The sequence below is a fragment of the Elaeis guineensis genome, chromosome 1, assembly GCF_000442705.2.
Source record: "Elaeis guineensis isolate ETL-2024a chromosome 1, EG11, whole genome shotgun sequence".
NCBI classification, from domain to species: domain Eukaryota; kingdom Viridiplantae; phylum Streptophyta; class Magnoliopsida; order Arecales; family Arecaceae; genus Elaeis; species Elaeis guineensis.
In genome coordinates, this window is record NC_025993.2 from 170,206,078 (window position 1) to 170,227,586 (window position 21,509).

General features: G+C 46.2%; 2 pseudogenes; one reads left to right on the forward strand and one right to left on the reverse strand.

Moving 5' to 3' along the window:
- The window catches only part of LOC140857166 (acireductone dioxygenase 1-like), a 2,259-nt pseudogene extending 644 nt beyond the window's left edge, over positions 1–1,615 (forward strand).
- A 2,768-nt stretch (positions 1,616–4,383) lies between these two features.
- LOC140857168 (uncharacterized) lies at positions 4,384–9,194 on the reverse strand (annotated as a pseudogene).
- Between the last annotated feature and the right edge of the window lie 12,315 nt (positions 9,195–21,509).

Sequence of the window (21,509 nt, forward strand, 5' to 3'; positions counted from 1 at the left end):
TATTTTTCTGCAGAGCTTGGGATTTTGTATTGGCATTTGGACCCCAAAACTATGAGCATAACGAAGAACTAAGAAAATTCGAGAAAGCCGAGGATACAACTATATGGTCTGAATTATTTCTCCCCGTATCTAGATTGCATAAGCAGCTTGTGTTAGTTGCAGCTGTTTAAGTTGGAAAGCATAAACATGCACAAACATGGATGCATGATCAAGTACCGCACGATGCCGAACATTTTCACCATTATTGTTCATTGCAGACCTTCTGGATTTTATGCCCTGGGAAAGTTGAGAATTATGAGGAAAAATTGAAGAACTTTTACCGAGAGCACATCCATGCTGATGAAGAGATCCGTTATTGTTTAGAAGGAAGGGTACTTTGATGTGCGGGACAAAGAGGATCGCTGGATACGAATTTGGATCAAGGAAGGGACATGATCGTGTTGCCTGCTGGAATCTACATCGCTTTACATTGGATACTTCAAACTATGTAAAGGTAATGTCTTTTATATCCGCTTCTGTGAATATGAGAATCATGAACTGGTAGGAACCTAAAGAAGAAGTAGCGATCTTTACACTTCAACTCATTTTGTTTACAATTAAAAGGAATGTGTGATAAGTGTAAATTATTATCTCATTCATCGGTTGTTCATTCAATCTTGTATTTCATCTTCTGGGCCACCTTATGTCATCCTTCTTTTATTCAATCACTATTATTAGTGAAGTGTTCGGGATTGTTTTGTAGAGGTTAAAGCTTTGTTGATTGGCAAACTATAAGACATTATCGTCTTTTTTTGTCATTTCATACTGGAAACATTTCACTGGGGAAACATGCAGAATAATTCATTAATTCCCACAGAAGTTCCAATTCTCTGATTCAAAATAAGAAAGGAAAAAAAATTTATTGTTTTCTCATTATGGAGAAAACTTATAATGAAAATTTTAGATTCTTTTAATCTGAGAGATGGCGCTAGACTCAATGTAAGTGAAAGGTATCCTCTTTATATGCTAGCAAGTTCTCTACAGTGAAAACATAATTCCATGCTTATCAAGCTCATATTACTGTTGGACAGTGAGGACAGGAAAATTCAAATATTACTGCACTGCATTTTTTTTTTTTTTAAAGTATTACGAAACTGCTTTTGTCGAGGACCAAAATGCTTCTCAAAATATCCCTTGCTAAGAAAATAAATGTTCATGTTGTACATGCCATAATAATTTAAAATTAAATAGAATGTTGTTGGTAGAATGGTGAACCTTTGTTTCTACTTGAATCCTCGTGCAGCCTCATGCTTTGGGTATGTATGCAGCTAATGAGATTGTTTGTCGGAGAACCTGTTTGGACTGCTTTCAACCGACCCCAGGAGGACCATCCAGCAAGGCAAGATATATCAAGAATCTGTTTGAGAGTTCAGGCCTTGCTCTCGAAGCACATTAGTGTGTCTTGAGGCCCATTTACGTTAGCTATAATCTTAGAGGTGAGAGTCTTGAGCTGTGTCATGGAATATGATTGTATTTACCATAATGATACTTTGTAAGGACAAATCTAGAATCCTTGTTATTAAACTGATAACTGCTTGACATATGCCTAGCAAAAGGTAGAGGTTTAGGAACTCAATATGTTATCTTTTTACTTGTTGAAAATCTGTTAAATATATAATATATGTAGTACACATTTGATGGTTGCAATGGGTTCGGACAGAATGATTAGATCCATGTCAGGTTGAGACAGCAAGTTCCTGGAAAGGAGCCTGTCAACCCTAACCCAAACCATTTATGATGTAAAAATTAGATGTTGAACCAACTTATTTATTAAATAAATAACACGGTCCACCATGATGGCTAGGATCTATGATGACCTGTTAACATGATCTAAAGGTGGTTCTTATCTTGAAATAATAGTGTTTAAGCTAGATCTTAAACATGTTCGGAAGGTGAACGAGTTTTAAAATGGATCCGATCGTAATAATGTTGACCCAACCTAACTAAAACTCTTAATATGGATCCGACCTGACTATTAGATAGGTCAAAATAGTATAGACAGGTGAAGTCTAAAATTGAACCCAAACCACTTAATAAACGACTTAGTCGAGCTGACCTACTTATGATATGAACTCATGTAACCAAATTGAACCTAGTTATCTCGGATGACTTGCAAGATGGGTCATGGATTGTCATCCTATGTTGCATCAATTCCCATGAATAATGTTAATTCCTTTGAGTGTAGCATGTACTTTGTGCATAAAAAAGGGCATCTTGAGGAATTACTGGAACAAGCTACTCAACAGAAGTCAACGTATTACTCTATCGATGGATATGTTAGTGTATTCAAGTAATTACACCGAAAAAGGGTGTAAATGGATTGGATTAAGATTGAATCTAAGTTTTTGAGTCCGTTTTTTCTTTTCTGGTTTTTGGCTGGGTTCTGCTTGAATTCAAATGCTTAACTGGTTGTAGATTACCTTTTATGGGACGGTTTGCATTTAAGTTAAAAGGATGAATGTATAATAAAACAGCATACCAAAATTATATATGTTGAAGCCATCTAAAATATCTAATAATACATAATAGATCAGTACATATTATATATGCATAATTGCTATCCACCAGGTAATTAATTTACGTCTAGGCAGCATCCAAACTTAAATGAAGAGTTTTTTTGTTCTAATTTTAGGATAGAAACGCAAGTTTCTATCAAGTAGGCCAGTTATCAATCATAGGGTGTCTTTTTTTTTTTGGTAATAAAATCGGAGGGTGTCATTTTACTACTCTTATAGAAACCAAGATTTCACATGTTTTTCATTTTCTGGATTAAATATGTTGTTTTTATTTCAAGAATAATGACATGCAGTTACCTAGTTTAAGAGAATTTACCTGGGAGAAAAAAATAGAGGGTTGAATTATTCCAACTTTCCACACGAGTAGGTTCATCTTACAAATCAGTTTCAATAAAAGCAATATCTAAATTCATATTGATATTATGTAACAACTAAGAATCTCATCTAACAAAGTTAGTTAAAAGATATTATTTAAATTCTCATATGAATCTTCGCATCCTCCTCTCATATGAGCTGTGGCTTTCTAGTCAAGCTAAAGATTTTAATCCATTCATAAGTACTATAAATCCAATCACAAGCACCGAGATCAGCCTAAATAGACGAATACTATATTATCCCTCAATGTCTATGAATTATGGACTACATCTACTCTGATCCCATTTACAACAATCCAAGACCTCATTCTAAAAAAATTAACCAAAAGATATTATTTAAATTCCTTGGCTCCATATAGATACCCAAAATCTACGATGTATAGTTGATATGAGACAATCCATACTCACATGGGTCCTTACATATCAATGATTATCTTCAATATTCCGATTCTATCTTAGCATCCTAATAGCGCAGCCAGGGCATAAGCATGTTACAGTATTTGTTGTTCAATAACTGTTTTAACTTTGATTGATTATTATTATTAAATTTAATATGTATATAAATATGGCTGATGGTTAGTGGATTACATAATAGAGCTGCAGCTTGGCCTGGCTTAGGCCCAAGCTTCCCAGGCCTAGGCGTGGCTAAAGTACTCTTTTGTGACCAGACCGGGCCAAAAGTGGAGCTCTTTTATGTGGAGATGAAAATCCAGCCCAGGCCGGCCCTGGCTGAACCAGGTTTTCATGTTAAAACTTTCCGCCCGAGGCCCAGTTATACCAGGCGGGGTCGCTGGGCTGCTTGGGCTAGCCTAGTTCCCCACTGCCCTCGAATGTTTAGTGACAACTTCCGGAGTCTACCTTTGTTGCTCCTCTCCAGCTTCAGGATCCCTGATGGATTACTACCACATGTTCTTATACCACGATTGCATAATATATCCTCTCCACCGAAAAAACAAATGCAAATCCCATCTGTTCTACGACCATCAGATACTTCAAAATATAAGGCTTAATCATTTAAATAATTAGAGAAAATACTTTATAAACTTCCCCGTCAAACCATCTCCCTACGGACCCTACCAGGAGATTATCATGGAGCAACATACTTACTGAAAAGGACTTAAAATTTACTATTTCCTCGTATACTGCAAGCTGCAAATTTATGGCTAGAGCTGCAGGAAATCACCTCGATAATGCCAAATGAACATGCAGTAGAGATAAAATAACAAAATGACACAGATGAACTTGTGAATTTTTGACAGGTATCCATCAGTTAAACAAAATGTAAATTAACCATTTTTGTGATAAAATAGATGCAGGTAAATAAGTGGCACTTCGGGTCATTTTTCAGTAACCAAAAATGTAAAATAGTCCCATGTGAAGCATCGGTTTGAAATAAAGAGCAAAGGTAATATGCAATTGTCACAATTAATCTTGCAATTTGTTCTGTAATAATCTTATGCTAGTAAATTAACCAACCAAGTTGATTCCTCTCCATCGTGTTGTATTTTACACCAATCCTACATAAATCCAAACCCCTATAACCTGAGATGGATGCAGGGCCAGCTCCCGAGCAAGCTGAATTCCACACTAACCAGATTCCCAATGCTTTATACAGAATTAACCACACAGTGATTGCTAGCTGAAGGTAACACTTCTGTGTAAACATAATTATGAAATCAAACAGAAACTACATCTCACTGGCAGCCTCTTCATCTGCAAGAAACTGAGCCAGGCAGCCTGTCTTAGAAAAACTGAACTTGCTGCCACTCTCGGCAACCTTTACTTTTTTCGAGTCAAGAAGCCAATTCCTCGGCTTGGTTATATCCCCAAACAATAGGCTTCAACTTACGCCATGGGTCTTTTACCATAGACTTATGGTAGTAGTGATCGATTTCCTGCCGGTCTGAACCAGTACGATAGAACCACTGCCCTGTCCTCTAGTCCATCGTGGACTGTGGTAGCCACTGAACCGCCCACCTTTGCCTCTACCAGAATTTGAATGTGGGCTACCTCTCATTCCTGGAGTACTCACATGGCTGCCTCCTCGTCCATGGTGAGGGCTGAAACCACCGCTTAGAGGAGTTGAGGTACAGCGGTCGCTGAAGGAACCACCAGATCTAGTCAAGACACCAGAGCCACCACAGGAGTTCCTTGGTAGCCTCTGTACGGAGTTGAATATTGAACAGGGCTTCTCCATGAGGTGCTTGGGGAAAATTGGGGTGGCATTTGATACGAAGTAGAACCTTGAGATTGAGTTGCATGTAATTGATGATGACTCATATGAAAGGTCCTTGGTCCAACTAAAACAAAAACGGTACGTGTTCAAAATCAAATGATAAGAGTCTCATTTTATTATTTCTCATTTTAGAAACAATATATAGAAAAATGAGAAAAAAACAAAAGAAAAGGGAAGGAAGACAAAATAGAACAAAACAAACATAAAAGCAAATGGCCCTGCTACATCTGCACTTTCTGAATATAATATCCTAGGTGATGTGGCCCTGTTACGCAAAGAAAAAAGAGGCAAGCACCCAGTTCATTGAACAAGATTTAGGCCTCATTTTTTGAGAACCAAAAAGCGCTTGTTGGAGGGCCAAAAGCTCTTTTGGGTAATTATGAAGTGATCCACAAAAATTTTGAAAGTTCCTCCATAAGCTGAAAATGGTCTCTACTAGGTAAAAGCTCCAATTTAGAGCTTTTGGACAAAAGCGCTACTTAAGATATGTCGGAAAGCCTTTTTTTTTTGGAAAGCGTGAAGGGAGGAGGGTGCAAAACTCACTAGAAATACATAGTTTGAATCCCGATAACAGAATTGTTTAAAAAATTAATTTAAAATATTTTTTATTACATAATCATTTAAGTTGGCTTCTTTTTATGGCCATAAGCATGCAATTAAGGAATTTAAGTTTCAACTTTATGACGAGGAGGAGGATCTACTCCTAACATACAGGTGAATATTTACGTTGCAATTATGATTGTGGATATATGAACAACTTTATTGTGTTTTTGTATTTGGATTTGCATTGCTATTAGAATCAAGAACTACCCAATTTGATATCATGATATTCTTGTTACTTGATAATCACCCTAAACAATAACTAAAAATAATTTATAAATTAATAACACGTTTAAGAATAGCTTTTTATAGCACAGCATAATAACAATATAACATAATAAAATATAATAGTGTATACTATTTTTATTATAATATTGTCCTATTACCATCATACTAATAAACACCTTATTATATTATAATCATATTATGCAAATATTGTTAGAAATTTATAATAAATATAAAATATTATATTACTTAGATTAAAATATTCACATAAATAATTTATAAATTAAGAATATTTTATAATATCAATATTTTAATCACAAACCGTTAGATAATTGAAAGTACTATGGTATGTTATTTATTGTCATTTCCTGATGCTAAAAGCACTTTCCCTATTTGGCTATTAAAAACAGATATTAAAACTCCATAGCATTTTAGTTAGCAAACAACAAACAACTTTTTCATTAAAAGTTCCACTAGCCAATATTTATTAAGTGTTAATTGAAAAGAGAAGAAACAAATAAACAAAGTAAAAGGGGAAATTTTGAGAAGCAAAAAAAAAAAAAAAAGAGCAATAATTTTGGCGAGTTGAGAGGTGAGTAAAATAAAGGAAAAAATACAAAAAGGATAGTTATTAAGTGCTAATTAAGAGACAAATAGAAAGGAAAAAGAAGCACAAGAAAAATATTTCTCTCTTGATAAAAATTAGTATTTTCTAACCCAAAAGTCTGGAGTATTTTTCAGGCTTGTGACTTCGAGATGTTATCAAGAGTCCAAAAAATGTTCACCAAAATGGCTTACTAAACAAAGGAACGAAAGGCATTAGTGAGTTTTGCAAAAAGAAGTCAATCAAGAAATTCTCAAACTCATTGACAATGTAAAATTCAAAAGCCTTACATTCAATTCTTGTTAGAAAAAGTATTGCTAGAAGAATATTGATTGAAATTGAAGGGAAAGAAAAAGAAATAATAAAAAAGGAGACGCCTACAGAAGACTTTAAATCTCCTCGCATGAGATCATTCAAGGAGACTCTTGTGTCCAATCCTAAGGCTGATTCAAATCTTAACCACCATTTGGAGGATACATCAGATGATGACGAAGATGACATGAAGAGCAGTAATCATGAAATTGCTGGGGTGATCCATAAATTATCCCATACTCATTGAGAAGCTGAAAAGATTCTGGAAGGTGAGTAAGTTCGAGTCTTTGTATCTTGATAATGGCTTTTATGCTGCTCATTTTGACTATGCAGATCATGTGAAGGATGCTCTTGCTGGTGGACCATATTTCATTTTTTTTTATCATTGCGTTCGTGTCCAATAATGGAGGCCATAATTCCAGCCATCCAAAGCAGTTGTTAACACTGCCATAGCTTCGATCCAACTGCCAGAATTGACTGTTGAATGGCATGATGAAGAGGTTCTGTTAGACATTGCTCATCATAATGGGAGGCAAACACAGGTTTGGGAGCTTGGGGTCATTATGCAAGAATCTGTGTCAAAGTTAGCCTACAACAGCCTCAATTTTCAAAAGTCAAGCTGAGAAAAATTATCCAGAGGATTGAATATAAGGGATTCCATCTCAGTTTTTTCACTGTGGGGCATACGGACATAGAGAGAATCATGTCCAACAAAGAAAAAGGGTGAACAAGGTGAAGCAAACCAGAAGGTTGGACATTCATTGGCCACTCCATTGCCACCACACAACAACAACAGCACAATTTCAGGTGAGGATAAGAGGTTTGGTTCAAGTATGATAGCTCAATGCCGTCCGCACCACAGCCAAGGAAGGAAATCCAATATACTCGGCAAAAACCAAGGAGAGAATGTTTTGCAAAATCAAAATCACCAAAACAGATTTGAAATCCTCCAGTATCAGAGGAACAACTCAAATTTGGAAAGCATGGATTCTCCAGACTGTGTATGGTGGTCAACACCAGACGGAGACTGAAGTTCATCGTAATCCATGTGACCCAAGACCCAGAATCCAAGAACAGTCACCCAACACCCACACTAACCCACCACCCCAAGCCTAAACCATCATAAGTGCACTTCCCAACAACCAAACCAAACCAAACAAAAAAACTAAGCATATTCTAATATCCCTACGCCTCAATCTGAGTTGAGAAATTTCAGTTCGACTCAAGTCCAACCACAACCCTATACTTCAACCAATACCACCATAGTGGCTGCAAAACCTCATGTTAATAACCTGTACCAAACAGCCCTTGTTTCAGAGTCTCTGAACCCCCATTACATGATGCACCTACCCATAATCTCATAATCTCAATCCCAAGCCTCCTGACATACAAGTTTCCTCCACTAAGTCAATCACCAAAGAAGCCCTCAGTGACCGTCTCTGTAGGAGAAGCTCTCGTAATACTTCAGAATCATCCTCTCACTATCATGAATGCAATCGTAGCCCTCATTTTGGATGAATTGGTTACAAGTCAAGTTTGCAAGATGATGGAGATACAGGCAAGATTAGTGAGGATATTGATAAGTGAGTCTCATTATCTTTTGCTATCCCTAGAAATTATGAAAGCTATAATCTAGAATAGTCATGGAGTTCGAATAACAAGTTTTGGTGCAACTTGCATGATATTTACCGCGAATACCATCCGCAAGCAATTTGTTTGCAGGAGAGAAGAGCTTCTGGTGCTGACCTCATGCATCTACCAGCTCAGTTTGGTTTTTCCCATGATGACAGAGTGTCATCTCAGGGCTATTCAAGCAACCTCTGGTTAATATGGAACAGCGTCATGATTGATCTTCAAGTTTTATCATCAAACGCTCAAGTCACCCGTACAAAAAATTGTTGGTGTCAATGCCTTCCAGTGGCTTCTCTCTTTTGTATATGTGAGACTGCACTCAACTCAAAGAGCTATTTTGGCAAGCTATGATTGAGTATTCATCTGCAACCTCACTTCCATGAGCACTACTTGGAGATTTCAATGATTTTGCATCTGTTAATGAAACTAATGGAATGCTTTCATCCTTGCGGAGGTGCAGTCGGTTTACTGATTGGATAAACAATTGCAATCTTGTTGACTTGGGTGCATCCAGACGCTGCCTCACCTGGACCAGAAATCAGAGAGCGAATGCCCAAGAAAATAATGTCCAGATTGCATCTTAGTTAATGTCCAGTGGAAAGACATGTTTAGGAAAGACATGGTGAAAGTCTTACCCAAAAACCCACTCCGACCATCATCCTATCATGTTGGACAGAGATGGCTTATCACCTCCTCCACCTCATCTCAGACCCTTCAGGTATGAGGCTGCTGGTTGTTGCATAAAGATTTTAAAACATATTTTATGATGCTTGGATGCCTAATAATCATTCTATGATTGATACCGCTACTGCCTTGACTGCTGCTGTTAAAATTGGACCAAAGAAGTTTTTGGAATATCTTTAGAAATAGATGCAGGACATTGGCAAGAACTGAGGGGCTTCAAAAAACTGCTCGGTCACTCTCCCTCAGAGCAACTTTTGCAACTTGAAGTGAAGCTGGTTGTCTATTATAACACCGTGCTCAGGTATGGAGTTACACTGGTGTCAATAGTCCAGAGGTAAATGGTTGGAGCATGGTGCTTGGTGCATTATTGCATTGAAGGCATACGAAATTTCACAAGAATGAATATACAAGCTAAAATTTTCACCAAGCCTCTCTATAGTGATATTTTCTAGAAGTAAATAGTGGTTCTTAGATAGACGAAACTTTGTATGCTAGAAAAATCTACTAAAGTCCAAAATAAATGGGTATAAAGCTCGAAAGAATTATTAAAAAAAATCACCACTTCAGGTCAAATTTTTTGTGTCATTTTTAAAGAATGGCATCTTAGTTGGACTACTGGTCTCAACTCAATCACACAATAAAATTTCTCATAGATAATTAGTGAAAAGCAAACACAAAATAAAATTTCCTATTTCCTGACTCCCCGCTCCTAACAAGCAGCCAGAGAGAGAGGACATCTACACAACTACACTACACCTCCCACACCCAACATCACACACAAGAAAGAGGTGCAAAACTTCTGTCCCTCTTTTACGCAGCAAACATGCATTTGACTTCCTAAGGTTAGACAAAGAAATAGGATATACATGTAATGCAGGAAAACTAAATCAATCAACAAACTTAAACCAAATTTCTCATGCTAACTATAACTAGGGATAGGCAACGCGATATACTTGCAACAAACAAAAAGTAATAAGTTCAAGGTGTTCAGTCAGTCTTTGGAAGGTGCAAATCCTAAAGAGATGTCTTCCATGGATCCTACCATGAAAGGACAAAACTAAATCTTATTTATAAATAAGAAACTAAAATATAGCAACACAAGGCATCGTTCCCAATTACTTCAATTCAAGATTCGCCATCTTGGTATCAAACCCCCACAATACCATGCGGGTATAGTGTCAGTATACCAGTATAGAGGTTGGTTCAGCATACTGAGCCTTATTTTTTTATAGCAGTACATTATAGTATGCTCGGTATGCGCCGGTACCTACCAGTACAACAACCCTATAGCTAGAACAATAAACAAAAAAAATAATCGAAATTTGACAAAGTGTAGCATACATGAAACCTAAAATTGAGCCTGGAAGCCATGACTAAGAAGCACCTGAAATGATACGAGACCCTCTGATGCATGAAACCAAGAGATACCAGAGTAATGACATAGAATGGGTCTATACAACCTTTGTTCAAAGAATCAGCATCCATTATTTACTTCTGTTGCATTCAAAGGGATTGCATTGCACTAAACCCAATTTTTCAATGAATCACGAATGAAAAACCTGGCGAAGCACATTCAATCTAAGACTTCTCTTGTTTGCAGTCATCTAATATTGTTAGCATATAACTTGACAAGATGTCTCCTCCAAACCCAACCATCAGTGAGTAATAAAAGATATCTCATAATCAATAGCCTTAGTGCAAAAAATCAATTTGCTTCTGCAATCTTAGCATTTCTGTCATTAAATTTCACTTGATAAACAATATTATTCTCCAACATCACCTTCTTTGTTAGCACATAAAAAATTCATAATTCTTTTTTGTTTACTTTGCATTTGTTCATCACCTTTGCCACTTTGTGTATGTGCCAAGTCTTTTTATAAACTAAGGATGATGCCCAACATCTGAGCACGATACTAAAAAATTCCATTAATAATTTTCTGCATACAGCTCTCTTGAAGCTTATGTGACTATCTATCATCCATTATGTGAAGACATTTCCCATTCTATCATCCCAACAGCATCTTAGAATTCCTGCATGCTCTTTTTGAACCAACATTTTTTTCTTTTTTTGCCTCAAACACTCAACAAAGATGGTGTTGGGTATAAAATACCCTCAGCCGAAGTTCTCAGCGGGATTGACCCTTGCGGGCTCCGTCCCCGACTTCCAACTGCAGGAAGACTCCGCCCGGACTCCTACGGGAGCCAGGCTCCGTCACCAACTTCACTGCTGGTAAGCTCCGTCCGACTCCTACGGGAGCCGGGACTTCGCACCCGACTTAAAACTGCAGGAAGACTCCGCCCGGACTCCTACGGGAGCCGGACTTCGCACCTGCTCCAGCTGCAGGAAGACCCCGCACGGGCTCTTACGGAGCCGGGCTCCGTCACCAACTTCAACTGCTGGTAAGCTCCGTCCGGACTCCTACGGAAGCCGGACTTCGCACCCGACTTCAACTGCAGGAAGACTCCGCCCGACTCCTAGGGAGCCAGCTCCGTCACCAACTTCAACGCTGGTAAGCTCCGTCCGGACTCCTACGGAGCCGGACTTCGCACCTGACTCCAGCTGCAGGAAGACCCGCCCGGGCTCCTACGGGAGCCGGGCTCCGTCCCGACTCCAACTGCAGGAAGACTCCGCCCGGACTCCTACGGGAGCCGGGCTCCGTCACCAACTTCAACTGCTGGTAAGCTCCGTCCGGACTCCTACGGGAGCCGGATCCGCACCCGACTTCAACGCAGGAAGACTCCGCCCGGACTCCTACGGGAGCCGGGCTCCGTCACCAACTTCAACCGCTGGTAAGCTCCGTCGGACCCTACGGGAGCCGGACTTCGCCCTGACTCACTGCAGGAAGACCCGCCCGGCTCCTACGGGAGCCGGCTCCGTCCCCGACTCCAACTGCAGGAAGACTCCGCCCGGACTCCTACGGGAGCCGGGCTCCGTCACCAACTTCAACTGCTGGTAAGCTCCGTCCGGACTCCTACGGGAGCCGGACTTCGCACCGACTTCAACTGCAGGAAGACTCCGCCCGGACTCCTACGGGAGCCGGGCTCCGTCACCAACTTCAACCGCTGGTAAGCTCCGTCCGGACTCCTACGGGAGCCGGACTTCGCACCGACTCCACTGCAGGAAGACTCCGCCCGGACTCCTACGGGAGCCGGGCTCCGTCCCGACTTCAACTGCAGGAAGACTCCGCCCGGACTCCTACGGGAGCCGGGCTCCGTCACCAACTTCAACGCTGGTAAGCTCCGTCCGGACTCCTACGGGAGCCGGACTTCGCACCTGACTCAACTGCAGGAAGACCCGCCCGGACTCCTACGGGAGCCGGGCTCCGTCCCGACTTCAACTGCAGGAAGACTCTGCCCGGACTCCTACGGGAGCCGGGCTCCGTCACCGACTTCAACTGCTGGTAGCTCCGTCGGACTCCTACGGAGCCGGACTTCGCACCTGACTTTAATTGCAGGAAGACTCCGCCCGGCTCCTACGGGAGCCGGGCTCGTCCTCGATTTCAACTGCCGGTGAGCTCCGCCCAGACCCCTACGGGAGCCGGACTCCACCCCCGGCTGTGACTGAAGGAGGACTCATCCGAACTCCTGCGAAAGCCGGATTCCGGCTCCTCTTGGACAGATGGCTAATTACCTCTCTCGCCAGACACTCCAGTCGGACTTCAGCCGGCAGACCTTCGCCCCCTGGCGCGCTGCAGTAACGGCCGCGATTCTGCTCCATTCCCTGCGGCAGATTCCACGCGGCTCCACACCCACGACCCTGCTCCACTCCTGCGATGGATTCCATGCGGCTCCATCACTCCTGGCAGGCCGTAATAATGGCCATGGCCTGCTCCACTTCCTGCGACGGATACCGCGATTCTTCTATCCTTGGCAAGTCGCGACAATGGACGCCGCTCCGCTTCTCGTGGCAGACTCCACGTGGCACGCCCCGATATAGCCACGGGTCCACCCACTACTCTCCGCAATAAATTTTTCTGACTATGGGGGCCCACTCCAGACGGTTACAGGCATCACCATCAGTTTGTTGCCCCTCCGCCTATAAAAGGGGAACCCCAGATACGTTATTCTATAAGCTCTCGTTTTTACCTGAAACTCTGCTAAAATTTTTCGTTCGAGCACTCCATTCTTGTTGAGGTAGAGAACTGACTTGAGCGTCTGAGGATCTTGCGGAGCAACCCACATCCGATTTAGACTTCTTTTGCAGGTCCCGGCGCGACCGCGACTCCCTCGACTCCAGCTTCTCCGGCACAAGCGATTTTTGACCAATAGATTGGCGCTAGAGGAAGGGCCTGTGTCTTCGCAGTATCCTTTTTTAAAGGAGCGCTCAACGGGACCGCCCCGGGCATTCTTTCGGTGTCCCCTCCTTTCTCCACTTGGTCCTTGCTCAATGCCTCCCCGCAAGGCATCCACACGACGATCCACGACCTCCGCGGCCAGATCTCAGGCTCCGACCTCACCTCCTATTTCCCAACCTCCTCCTCCTCCGGCGACGGCGGTCAGCGCGGAGCAGTTTGATTGCTAGCGCAGCAGATCAGAGGCCCACTGAAGCTGTGCAGGCTATGCAGCAGCAGCAGCAGCCGCAGGCTTCAGTGCGCCTGAAAAGGGTGTCGTCGAACACCAGAATCTGGCGGCGGGGGGGCCACTTGGGCCAGCCATCTCGTCTTTCCTGAGAAAACAACCCGAGGGTGGAGAGCCCTCAATCGGATCACGACTCCACCCTGAAAGATCCCGCCCCCATTCTGCCAGAAGACCCTCGAGGCTCGAAGTCGAGAGGATTTCCTAGACCGGAGACTCCAAGAGATGAACCGATGGATCGAAGAACTCCGTCATGCTCCCCCCGCTTATGGTGAGGATATTTGCACTGACCCTCCTTTTCTCAGATGATCATGCAGGAACCGATCCTGCCAAACTTCAAGCTCCCCCAGTTCGAAAGCTACGATGGGACTTCAGACCCGGTTGATCATCTGGAAGCCTTCCGGATGATGATGCTGCTGCATGGCGCTCCCGACGCCATTCTATGCCGAGCCTTCCCATCCACCTTGAAGGAAGCGGTGAGAAACTGGTACTCGACTCTGAAGTCGGGTACCATCTTTTCCTTCGATCAGATGAGCCACCAATTCGTGGCCCATTTTGTCAGCAGCCGGCGCCTTCGAAAGGGTTCGGAGTCCCTCATCAATATCAAGCAGAAGAAAGGGGAGTCCATTCGGGCCTACATCAACCATTTCAACATCGCGGCGCTGGAGGTCCAGAATTTGGACCAATCAGTCGCAATGGCCGCTCTGAAGGGCGGCCTTCAGAAGAATGACCTTTTGTTCTCCCTGGAGAAGAAGTACCCAGAGATTTTGCTGATTTGTTGGCTCAGGCTGAAGGATACGCCCGAGCGGAAGAAGCCTTCAAAATGAAAGATGAGGAACCGCGAGAGAGCGGCAGGCGGGAGACTCGAGTAAGCCCGCAGTCGAAAAAGGTCGAGAGAAGCTCAGCCGCATTCTCGATCCCTCCTGGGCACAAGCGTGCCCACACTTCACTCCGGGTACGCAGGCAGAGGAGTCTGGATCACGGGGTTCGGTGGGGTTCTCCATCGGGAAGGTTCCGCAACTACGTCCCCCTCAATGCCTCGAAGACTCAAGTACTGATGGAGGTCAAGGAGCAGCTCCCTAGGCCAGAGAGGATGCGAACACGCCCCGGGAAGCGCAACCCCAACAAGTTCTGTCTCTACCACCGCGACCACGGCCACGACACGGAGGAATGCATCCAGCTCTGAGACGAGATCGAGGAGCTCATCCGGCGAGGTCGACTCGACAGGTTCATCCGACGCCGGCCTGAGGGTAGAGAAGATCGGCCAAGGGCCCTGCCGCAACCTGAATCGCCAAGGAGGGAGGAGCAGTCCGGAGATCGACCTCCAATCGGGACCATCGACTCCATCGTCGGAGGGCCTCAAGGAGGAGCAGACCTTCCACAACCATGGAACTCGGAAAACCTGTAAATGTATCGCTTACGATTTCACCTAGAATCTAAATTCCTTTCGACTTGGCATGCTCCTCCCATTTGGCATAGATTTGTCACGACTGGGTATAACCCCTTCAAACAATTAAAGTAAAGTTATGTTAGGAACGGGAGGAGAACCTCATCCTAACATAACTAAAATGAAAGTCCGATTATCTTGAGATCGGATTGGGGGAGAGGCCTTACAACGCCCTAATGTGCCCCCACGGCCATGTCAGAAACAGGAGGAGAACCTCGTCCTGACATGAGCAAATCAAAGGCCCGATTCTTTTAGATCGGATGGAGGGAGAGGCCTTACAACGTCCTAATGTGCCCCCACAGCCATGTCAGGAATAGGAGGAGAACCTCATCCTGACATGAGCAAAGTCAAAGGCTCGGTTCTTTTAGACCGGATGGGGGGAGAGGCCTTACAATGCCCTAACGTGCCCCCACAGCCATGTCGAGAACAGAAGGAGAACCTCATCCTGACATGAGCAAAGTCAAAGGCCCAGTTCTTTTAGACCGGATGGAGGGAGAGGCCTTACAATGCCCTAATGTGCCCCCACAGTCATGTCAGGAACAGGAGGAGAACCTCGTCCTGACGTGAGCAAAGTCGAAGGTCTAGTTCTTTTAGACCGGATGGGGGAAGAGACCCTTGCAATGGCCCTTATGTGCCCCCGCGGCCCCGTTGAGAACAGGAGGAGAACCTCGTCCTGACGGTGATGAAACCCGACCGCCCGACAAGATCGGATGAAGGAGAAAAGCCCCCCAGCAGCACCTTCACACTCCTATGCAACCCCGCAAAAAGCGAGGGGAGGGCCCTCACTCTGAAAAGAGGAGAGAAATTAAAAAGGAAGAGCGACGAGCTACGTCGGAAACAGATGAAGGACAAACCACACTAAAGACCTAAGGAATCTCATCTCAACAAAGATGGGAAGTTCCTACCAAACACCCCCGGCCTCTAAGAAGGCTCTCAACACAGGTCAAGAAGACAGCGACGTCTCCGAAGTAATGTGGAGTTTGGACCACCAAGCTCGAGCCTGCGGCCATGAACGACGAGGAAAGCAAACCAGCGCATCGACGACTGGGCACCCTCCAACGACGTCAATGTCGGACAAGTCGAACGACAAAAGAAGTTCGGTGGACAATAATTTGATACAATATGCGAACGAGGTAACACAAAATCTTCTTTTCATTCTATTTGCGAAATATACACCACAAAGCCCAGAAGGCCAAAGAAAGAAAAGCGAAACGACAAAAGCGGGACAAAACAACAAAAGAAAAAGTGTATACATGAAAAGACAGAAGGCCAAAAAAGAGCCCTAGGGAAGCTCTGCTCCTTCTGACTTAGAATTATCTACTCCACCCCTCATCCAGGACTACCTTAGATTCTCAATTTCTTCTTCTAGCTCTCTCCTTTTCAGCAGTGCATCCTGGAGCGCCCGACGAAGTCGCTGGCTCTCGATCTCCACCTCTCGACATCTCTTTCTCAGGACCTCAGATTCCGCCTCCGCATCTGTGACGGCCTGCTGTTCGTATGCCAGCTGGATCTTCAATTGCTGCAACTCAGCCATCCTTTCCCCAAGGGCGACAGAAAGCCCTTCAACGGTTCCTCTCAGGGACTGGAGTTCATTAGAATCCCGGATAGAAGTTAGCTGAGCCCTGTCAGCCAGCTGCCTCTGAAGACAGGCGACTTCGTCGGTCGCCACCCTGAGTCTCCCTTTATATTCCTCTACCTGCCTGCGCCAACCGGCCCGATCCACATCGTGGCTCATCTCGGTGTCCTGAAGCTGCTGCTGAAGGTCGGAGACCTTCTTCGACCACTCCCGATCGCTGTCGGCCCGAGCCAAGAGCCGGGACAAACTTCCTCCCAGCTGGCCGATCTTCTCCATCGCAGCCGACAGTTCCACCCTGAGAGCGCTAATCTTGGTAGCTTGAGCCCAAATTCAACCGCTGGCGCTCTTCTTGCATTCCTCAAGCTTTTTCGCGAAGTCCGCCTTCCTCTGGCTATACTCCATGATCCCCTTCATGTGGAGATTTCGAAGGCGGATGGCCTCCATGGTGGCTTCAGAATGACCCTCTCTCAATCTGCGAAGCTCGCCTTCCATCTTCTTTGACTTTTTTGTCAAGTGAAGGACTTCTTTCTTCAACCGCTGGATCATCGACTTCAGCGGAATCTCCAGGGGCAGGAGAAGTGCTTCGATAGGGTACTGCCATCGGAAGGCAAAAGCGTCAAGACACGCCTCATCATAGAAAGAAAAGCAGAGAGAAGAAAGGAAGGAGGGAGAAGCCATCCACGATAAGAAATTCAACTTTATTGATTGGATGATTCTTGAAGACAAAAAGGAAAAGAAAAATTATGGTAAAATAAAAATACAAGGTTGGAGGTCTCAAACCTCAGAGGCAGGAGTTGGAGAGCTCAGCATCCCTGGAAGGGGGGCTGCGGCAGTGGTGATAGTGGAAGAGGGACTGGCCTCGTCTTCAGACTCCTCATCCAGGAAGCTGAGGTTGAGCTCCGAAAATTTTCTGGCTACCTTCTCCTGGCAGAGCTCGAACCCCTTGATGAACGCCTCCTGGCCGAATTAGACATTTAGGTCCCTCATCTCTGTGGAGGTCTTGAATTCCTCTACCGTAAGAACCCTGGCCTCCAAGATCAGGACTGAAATCTGCTCAGCCAAGTTGGCGACCTCGGCCTCCACCTTTCTCACCGTCTCCTCCAAGGTCCGCTTCTCCTCCTCCCGAGCTTGTTTCTCTCTTTCCAGGGCCTCTTGGAGGGCGACTACCTCGGCTGCCTTTTCTTTGAGGCGAGCGACCTCGGCCCGGCAATGCTCCTCCACCTAGACGGCGTCCCTCCTCGCCCGGTTCGTCACCTCGATATTGGCAAGGAGCTGGTGCCCAATCTGCAAGGATGACAAGGAGATCAGAACAAGGGTCGAATAGCCGATTAAATGAAGATTTATTTACCTCAAGGAAGTACCCTAGGGAGTCCCAAACCCGCTGCTCAGGATCGATGTGGTCGATCCTCTCGACGACTTCAGGCAGGATGCAGCCGTCAATCAACCGCCTGATCAGGTCCCTGTCATTGAAGGGATTCTCCGGCTCCTCTCCGAAACTGAGGGACTCATCAGCGGTGGCTCGGCGGCTACTCACCCTGCGGGCCACTGACTTCCTTTCCTTCCTCCTCTCGACTACGGGTGCCTCCATGGAGCGGACCCCCGAAACGGGAGCCCCAGTCGGTGGACTCCTCGAAGAAGCCCGGGGGGCCGTAGGTTTGGCATCCGAGGGAACGTCGATCGTTGGAGCTGCCTGGACGGGCGCGATCAAGCTCGACTCCTCTGCCCTGGCCCTCTTTGCCGATCCGAAGGCCGCGGCACCCTTTCTTTTGTGGGCCTTGAGGCCCCTAGCAAGCATCCGTGCTGCTTCGACGTCCTTTCCTTAAAAAAAAAAAAAAGAAAGAGAGGGGGGAGAGATCAGAAATCAATAATGGAATAAAAAAGGAGTGGCACGAAAAAAAAAAGGGGGAGAGAAAGAAAAAAAAAGAAGAAAGAAGAAGGACAGAAGAAAAGAAGAGAAAGGAAAAGATGAAGTACTCGCAGGATCCTGGGGGCTCAGGCCGATGTTGAACAAAAATTGCTCCCTCAGAAGGTTGGGAAGGGAAGGAGCGGAATAGGCGAGAAGCTTCCGGGCAGCCTGAAGGTCATCCTCCCCCAGGCTGGGGGCCCGACGGACAGAATCCCTCAGAGAGCCCCAAGGGAGCAGGCCCAGCCTCAGGGTCGGGCAGTGGACGAAGAGGTATTTCTCCTTCCAGTTATGGATTGAAGAGGGGGCACCTTTCAGCAACCCCTTCTTGCCGAACTGAGGGGAGAAATACCACCAGTCCTTCGCCGAAGGATGACGCTTGAAGGTATAGAAGTGCCTAAACAGAGAGAGGGACGGTCGGACCTCGACTACGTGGCAAAAGGAGAGAAACCCTATCAAAAACCTAAAAGAATTCGAAGCAACAGAAGCCAAAGAGATGTCTAAGAAGCGGAAGAGGGCGACAACAAAGGACGGAAGCGGAAGCCGGAGTCCGACACGGAACGCCTCCTGATCAGGCAAAAACGATCAGATGGGGGAGTGCTAGCCTGGTCGGAGAGGCCAGACAGCTCCAGGTCGTACTCCGGAGGAACTCCATACTGAACCCTTATCAGAAGGAGTTCATCCGGAGTCAGGGAGCATAGAATGGTACCCGGCGCAAAAATCAGGCGAGGCCCTGCCCCAGGTGCGGGTTCATCTACAGAATGAGGGACCTGGGGGGTTGAGGCGGAAGAACTCTCGGAACCGCTGTGAGCGGAAGAGCCGGAAGACATTTCGAATAACTTCGAATGAAGACTCTAAAGATCCTGAAGAAGACGGACAGGACAAAGGACGAGAGGTCACAGGAGACTAACTCAGAGGAATACAACAGAAAAAAAAAATGGCAAAGAAAAGGCCCCTAAGTGACGGGAAGAAAGACGAAGGTTCTGGGACTAACCTAGATCGCTCTGAGGGATGCAGAAGGGCGAGGACAGGGACGACTCGAAGGGTGCCTATGGCCCGAGAAGACGCCAAGAGAAACAGGGCTCTTGAAGAAAGGGCAGATACTGATAGAACTCTGAAGCGGAATAGGGCCCCTAAAGGTGGAAGGACGGGTTTAAATAGACCCTGGGATCCGATGCCATAATGATCGCGAATCCCTCCAAACCGACCCACGCTCGACACGTGTCCCACTCGCCACAGCAGGCAGCTAAAAGCGGCTGACGGTTGGCAGAGCCATTATTGCACCATACCTGGGCCAGTGTTCCAGCGGGAATTTCGAAGGGTCCCTTCGTATTGCCCCGATTCGAAAAGACTCCAGCACGCGCACATTTAATGCCAAAATATCTGGGGGCGGTCGTGCGCAGGATTCGAGGGGACAACTTCAGCTATGCCAATCTCTTTGTACTTTCTTCATTCAAAATTCAAACTCGGAAGTAGGAGAACTGGTGTTGGGTATAAAATACCCACAGCCGAAGTTCTCAGCGGGATTGACCCTTGCAGGCTCCGTCGCCAACTTGAACTGCGGGTAAGCTCCGTCCGGACTCCTACGGGAGCCGGACTTCGCACCTGACTTCAACTGCAGGAAGACTCCGCCCGGACTCCTACAGGAGCCGGCCTCCGTCACCGACTTCAACCGCAAGAAGGACTCCGCCCGGACTCCTACGGGAGCCGGGCTCCGTCACCAACATCAACCGCAAGAAGGACTCCGCCCGGACCCCTACGGGAGCCGGGCTCCGTCGCCAACTTCAACTGCAGAAGGACTCCGCCCGGACTCCTATGAGAGCCGGGCTCCATCACCAACTCCAGCTGCAGGAAGGCTCCACCCGGACTCCTACGGGAGCCGGGCTCCGTAACCGACTTCAACCGTGAGGAAGACTCCGCCCGAACCCCTACGGGAGCCGGGCTCTGTCGCCAACTTCAACTGCGGGTAAGCTCCGTCCGGACTCCTACGGGAGCCGGACTTCGCACCTGACTTCAACTGCAGGAAGACTCCACCCGGACTCCTACGGGAGCCAGGCTCCGTCACCGACTTCAACCGCAAGAAGGACTCCGCTCGGACTCCTACGGGAGCCGGGCTCCGTCACTGACTTCAACCGCAAGAAGGACTCCGCCCGGACTCCTACGGGAGCCGGGCTCCGTCACCGACATCAACCGCAAGGACTCCGCCCAGACTCCTACGGGAGCCGGGCTCTGTCACTGACTTCAACCGCAAGAAGGACTCCGTCCGGACTCCTACGAGAGCCGGGCTCCGTCACCGACTTCAACCGCAAGAAGGACTCCGCCCGGACCCCTACGGGAGCCGGGCTCCATCGCCAACTTCAACTGCGGGTAAGCTCCGTCCGGACTCCTACGGGAGCCAGACTTCGCACCTGACTTCAACTACCGGAAGACTCCGCCCGGACTCCTACGGGAGCCGGGCTCCGTCACTGACTTCAATCGCAAGAAGGACTCCGCCCGGACTCCTACGGGAGCCGGGCTCCGTCACCGACTTCAACCGCAGGAAGGACTCCGTTGGGACTCCTACGGGAGCCGGGCTCCGTCATCGACTTCAACCACAAGGACTCCGCCCGGACCCCTACGGGAGCCGGGCTCCGTCGCCAACTTCAACTGTGGATTAGCTCCGTCCGAACTCCTACGGGAGCCAGACTTCGCACCCAACTTCAACTGCAGGAAGACTCCGCCCGGACTCCTACGGGAGTCAGGCTCCATCCCCGACTTCAACGGCAGGAAGACTCCGCCCGGACTCC